Source organism: Oncorhynchus mykiss, chromosome 7, assembly GCF_057628025.1.
Source record: "Oncorhynchus mykiss isolate SJ-2025 chromosome 7, ASM5762802v1, whole genome shotgun sequence".
Taxonomy (NCBI): domain Eukaryota; kingdom Metazoa; phylum Chordata; class Actinopteri; order Salmoniformes; family Salmonidae; genus Oncorhynchus; species Oncorhynchus mykiss.
Genome location: NC_143028.1, coordinates 10,830,937 through 10,837,500, shown reverse-complemented (window position 1 = coordinate 10,837,500; position 6,564 = coordinate 10,830,937). Strand labels below are relative to the sequence as shown.

The following is a 6,564-nucleotide window of genomic DNA, read 5'->3' as shown; positions in this document are numbered from 1 at the left end:
ATATAAACCTGACAAAGAATTAGATCTAGCTGTAGATACATTTCCATTTGTTGTCACAGTAAATAAATTAGTTAACTAATCCATCATGTTATTTTCCAAATCCAACTTTATTAGAACTGAGGCAGACAGCAACATCACAGTAACAGTCTGAGTACAGAACACATTGAAGTCTCCGGTAATCTATACAATACACATTACTACCCAGGATGTGGTCTCCCCAGCAGTACTAGAGTTTACTCAGTACACTACTCTAACACTCTAACACACTACTACTGCTCCAACTAGGCCCCAGACCAGACCAGAGCCTCGTCTACTCCTGCTTCCCCAGACAGAGCTCCTGTTGTGGGCCTCCTCCAGTAGGTCCTAGACCAGACACTGGCTCCTACGTAGGGGGGAGGCCTGGGTGTGTTGGAAGTGGGAGACCCTGCAGGTGTAGAGCTCTCCCTGCTCCCAGCCTGCCTTGCTCAGGGTCAGGATGCTGCTGCGTCTGTAAAGGCCTTCCTTCTCTTCTTCTGGACTGGTCACGACCCCCTGGCTCACCTCCAGCCCGTCCACCTCCCAGCTCACCAGCGCCCCCTGAGGGGAGTAGTCAGTCAGCAGGCAGGCCAGTGAGGCAGAGCCTCCAGAGAGCTGCTCAGAGGAGGGGGGGAGCAGAGACACTGTGGGACTGACAGTAGGACCAGCTGGAGAGAAGAGCACATTTTAATGTTACATTCCAGAGGAGAGAGAAATAGAGTTCTATAAAATACACAACTTATTAAGGTTCACAGAGAACACCTCACAACTCAACAACAATTACATCAATGCACAATAAAGTACATCACTGTTGCTGAGTTTTTATTTATCCATGTATTTTCATGTATATTTGCTGTACTAGGGACAAAGACCCCATTCATTAAGGATCTTATCGCTCAATAACACTGCTGGAAGCAGATATTAAGTAACTTTATACTCTGCTGTGTGTTGTGGTGCACCTTCCATGTCCCTTACTTCAATAAGGCGTTTAAAAGGTCAGTCTGCTGTTCAAACAACAACAAAGCAGACACCCCGCCATTGTTTTTGGTAAACAGCTGAGGGATGGGGCTGGAGTTCATGACAGAACTACGGATGTAAGAAAATGTATGTAGCAATCACAGATTGCCCATTTAAAGTCAGTCCACTTCACAATAATATCAGACAATGAAAAGGGACCAGAACTTTTCTGTTATACTAATAACATTCTCTGTGTAATTCGCGTGTCATAGCAGGGAACTAAACCTGATTAGCTCTTTGAATAAAAAATCTGTTTATTTTGAATAACTTGTTCAAAGACAGGTTGCTTGGCTGCACAACTGAAAGTCTCCCACAGACGGTAGCTAACATTTTGCCTTCTAAACCCTGAATTCTGAAATAAGTACTAGTATTGGGGTTTCCTTTACAGAGTTTGAGTCTTAACATGTCTGGTATATATTCTGTAGGGTTTTGAAGTAAAGGAAAAAACACTTACTTGTCAGCAGCAGTTTGGTCCCTCCACCGAACGTGTACCACAGTGATACAGTCTAGTTAAGACGCCGTACAACCTCCTTCACACAAGAGTGAGCACACCCTGCACTAACAGAACCACTCATACAGCTCCACACAGCGTTGTACAACTTTACTATACTCATAAAGCATTACACATCTTCACATACAACTACAGTATTTGACACTCTTAATATAGGAAATATTGTAGCAAGCGATACTCATGTTTTATCATTTACAATTACATGACATTTTATTCATTTAGCAGACATTCTTATCCAGAGCACCTCTGTGCATTCATCTTAAGATAGCTAGGTGGGACAACCACAATAATTAAGCACATTATGTGCACATTATATACAGCATACTATGATTAACAAAGTCTCTGATTTGAGCTCCTTAATGTCTCCACCCAAATGTTTTTAACTCCAATGATGTCATATGTTATCAGAATGCATATGGGCAGAGTGAAACATTGTTATTTGCGACAAATATCAGTATTGACAATTGTGCCATTTTACTGTCAACAACAGAAATATAAAGCATTTCACATTATTATTATTTTCAGTTTATTATTCTGTCCTGAGGTAGGGTGTTTCCATAGAGGAGGTGCTTTGCATTGGCAGCTCATGCTTCAGTGCTCTGGGAGTGTTTATAGCCCTGTGAGTTTCAGACTGCAGGACTGAGATCTGTCCTTCAACACAACAGAAACGACAGCAACCATGACTCTGATCACCATCTTCATCTGGACACTGGTCTGCTGCTGTCTCAAAGGTCTGTTGTTTTATAACTCTTACAATGGAAAAATACATGTTGAGTACCTTGTATAATCATTGAAATGGATCTCAATGAATAAACATCCCTGTATAAAATATTATGAAATATAAATTATCTGTTATTTATACTCGTTGATATTTTTCCTCTTCAGGATCCAGAGGTCAGGTGACTGTGACTCAGCCTCCTGTAGTGACATTTTCTCCAGGAGACCCTGTCACTCTGACCTGTACAACCAACCCGAAAGTGTACAAATGGAGTGATGGAAATGAGGGTGTGTTCTGGTATCAACAGAGACCTGGAGAAGCTCCCAAACTCCTGATAAGATATGCAAAGAAACGGTTAGATGGGATTCCTGCTAGATTCAGTGGCAGTGGGTCTGAGAGGGACTTCACTCTGACCATCAGTGGAGTCCAGGCTGAAGATGCTGCAGTTTACTACTGTCAGAGTTACCACTATCTCAATAGTAAAAACTTGTTCACACAGTGATTTAGAGACGTACAAAAACCCCCTGTACAAAATGACACACATCACTGGTCCACTGAACACAGAACTAAGGGTCTTTACAAACTAGTTTCATAACTCTTCAACCTCCCATGTCTACAAATATCCCTCCTTATTAGAATGATACAGGTGAAATAGTCCCATTGAGGATGAATAATCCTTATCATGACAACATAAGATCATGTGTGAAGCAAGAAGGTTGGTGTGCCTCAATGCTTGGTTGACCAACCAGACACACACAGCTGGCCAACACTTCTGTGGAGCAGTATTGAGTGTGTGTGTAAGTGCATGCGTGGGTTTGACTGAGAGAGAGCACTGTGAAACAGAAACTTAGATTTGCATGGCCCCTCTCCCAGAATAGAGCAGTACACTCCCCAGATGTTCCCCCATCCTTAACACCCCACCAGCGCTAGACCAGAGGAGGTCAAAGATCAAAGTCAGAGGTTAGATGTCAGTCACAGGTCATTTTATAGGTCACTGCACTAGTCTTGTGTGGTGTACACAGGAAGAGGTTGAACACCGGACGTCAGCCAGACTGGTAGAGGTCAAAGATTTTAAAAAGTCAGAGGTCAGTTCCCCAGGGAAGAGAGTCATTCCAACCCCAATATGCCACCAGACTGCCTGTCACTTTGTTCTAGTCAGCTTTTAGTTAGAGACTAGATGATGAGAGCACCATTTACTAAGGTCACATTTTACATCCCTAGTGCCCACTAGAATGGCATGAGGAAGTATTAGATAAGTAGTGATGTACATCTGAAGATTCATCATGAATTCATTAGGAATCAGCACTGAGACAGATTCAACATTGATTCATCAGGAATCAGCACTGAGACAGATTCATCATGAATTCATCAGGAATCAGTACTGAGACAGATGCATCATGAATTCAACAGGAATCAGCACTGAGACAGATTCATCGTGAATTCATCAGGAATCAGCACTGAGACAGATTCATCATGAATGAATCAGGAATCAGCACTGAGACAGTTTCATCCTGAATTCACCAGGAATCAGCACTGAGCCAGATTCAACATTCATTCATCATGAATCAGCACTGAGACAGTTTCATCAGGAATTCATCAGGAATCAGCACTGAGACAGATTCATCATGAATTCATCAGGAATCAGCACTGAGCCAGTTTCATCCTGAAATCACCAGGACTCAGCACTGAGCCAGATTCAACATTAATTCATCATGAATCAGCATTGAGCCAGTTTCATCAGGAATTCATCAGGAATCAGCACTAGGCCAGATTCATCATGAATTCATCATGAATCAGCACTGAGTCAGTTTCATCATGAATTCATCATGAATCAGCACTGAGCCAGTTTCATCAGGAATTCATCATGAATCAGCACTGAGACAGTTTCATCATGAATTCATCATGAATCAGCACTGAGACAGATTCATCATGAATTCATAATGAATCAGCACTGAGACAGATTCATCATGAATTCATCATGAATCAGCACTGAGACAGTTTCATCATGAATTCATCATGAATCAGCACTGAGACAGTTTCATCATGAATTCATCATGAATCAGCACTGAGCCAGATGGAAGTCTTCATCTCAGTTTAGAATACCTCCAGGGTCACTGACAGGTCAGCCAGTGGCAAAGGTCAACAGTTCCAAAATGACATGCTCAGACACACACAAAATTGATACGAAGGAGGACATTCATTTTAATCATTGAGATTCTAGCATGTAAAGAAGTGGCCATAGCAGACCATCTTTTTATGTATTTCTGGATATTCTGAAAGGTTTCTAAGTAGTTCTTCCTGAAAGTAGTGTGAATAGAGGGGGTTAAGTAATGTCTAAGTAGTTCTTCCTGAAAGTAGTGTGAATAGAGGGGGTTAAGTAATGTCTAAGTAGTTCTTCCTGAAAGTAGTGTGAATAGAGGGGGTTAAGTAATGTCTAAGTAGTTCTTCCTGAAAGTAGTGTGAATAGAGGGGGTTAAGTAATGTCTAAGTAGTTCTTCCTGAAAGTAGTGTGAATAGATTTGGTTAAGTAATGTCTAAGTAGTTCTTCCTGAAAGTAGTGTGAATAGAGGGGGTTATTTAATGTCTAAGTAGGTGGTTTGTTTCTTCACTGGGATAAAGGGTGGTAGTTGCTTCCCTTAGCTGAGTTAAGAGGTAGTAGATCTGTTTTAAACCAGTTGATCTTGTAACCAGACCGTGACCTGAATGCTGTGAAAACAGACATTATTGTCTGGAGGGATTTCTGAACCTTTGCAACGTAAAGCAGTATGTCATCTGCATATAGAGAACTTGCTTGTTAAGCCAAGGTTGGAAATGTACTGCCACCTGCCATAATGGAATGTTTCCACATGAGGATAATGCATTGGCTGATTCCTCCTGATGACCTGGATGGAATTATGTGATCATTCCTTAACCCATAGGAAGTCCCACCTAGTTGGCTACTTCAAAATGGTGGAATTCCTCAATGGCAATGTCCATGCATAACGGTTATATCCATCTGAGGCCTCAATCATTATTTATGGTCTGAACTGAACTTCAGCATGACGCCATTTTAGCACAAGTCTAGAATATCAAGTATAGAATAGCAATACACTAGCATTGAATGGATACACTTAAATGTAACTAAAATCTATGGTCAATTACAGGCCTGCCACAGATTTAGGTAAGCTATTTCCTTCCATGTTTAAGATTATTGTGTTTATGTCATTGCATTAACAGTTTCATCATCTGTCCTGAGGCAGGGTATTTCCATAGAGCAGGTGCTTTGCATTGGCAGCTCATTCTTCAGTGCTCTGGGAGTGTTTATAGCCCTGAGAGTTTCACACTTCATGAATTATATCTGTCCTGACAGTACGACTGCAGTGTTATCAGCATTGGGTCCAGTCTGTTCAGTCTTCTCAGAGCTACAGTTGATGATGAAGATGATGAAGATGACATCACTGATTCCACTGCTGATCATAATGGGGTTTCTGACCCAAGGTTAGAATCTCTCAGCATCTCTCACTGTGGTCTACTGGTTTTAGCAGGTTTTAATGGGCCAGTACATGTTTGTACATGGAAAATGTTTTCAATGCTTTTTATCTGGATTTCTAAGACGACTCAAAGCTACATTTTTCTGTTTCAATTTCAGAGTCATCTGCACAACGTGTCCTGAATCAAGCTGATGAATTGAAGTCAGTTCGTCTGGGAGACAGTGTGTCTATCAAAGCTGTTGCAAGTTCAACCGGTATTGATGATGACATGAGCTGGTACCTGCAGAAACCTGGACAGGCTCCTAAACTCCTCATCTATAATGTAGAAACCCTTCAGTCTGGAACACCATCTAGATTCAGTGGCAGTAGATCAGGTACTGAGTACACTCTTACAATTACTGGTGTCCAAGCTGAAGATGCAGGAGATTACTATGGTATGGGTTATTATGGCGACCCAGAGCATTTCACACAATGATTTAGAGTCGTACAAAAACCTTCCTCAGCCAGACTGCACAGAGACTGTACTGCTGCAGCTGGGACCTACTGCAGGTGTTGAGGAACAACAGACTATGATATGAAACACTGGTTCACTGAACACACAACTCTAGTTATATGACATCACCAAGCATAAATAACCACTACTTTACCACCAATGGTCAGATAATGTGGTTCCCAGAATAGAGCACCTCTGTCCACTGATATTCATAACCACCACTTTACCCCCATTCTGAAAATCTGGTTACAACTCACAAATTAATCTCAAATTCACAAAATAGTTTAGTCATGATCAAAACTAACAACTATGTCCCATAACCTCCTCCCATGTCTATAAT

General features: G+C 41.5%; 1 long non-coding RNA gene across 1 annotated transcript; it reads right to left on the bottom strand.

Annotated features, from left to right (window-relative positions):
* Positions 1-88: 88 nt before the first annotated feature.
* LOC110528779 (uncharacterized) lies at positions 89-2,049 on the bottom strand. Its single transcript, XR_005052532.2, has 2 exons — positions 1,487-2,049; positions 89-683 (listed from the first exon to the last, which is right to left on the bottom strand). It is a non-coding gene; the product is annotated as an uncharacterized LOC110528779 (long non-coding RNA).
* Between the last annotated feature and the right edge of the window lie 4,515 nt (positions 2,050-6,564).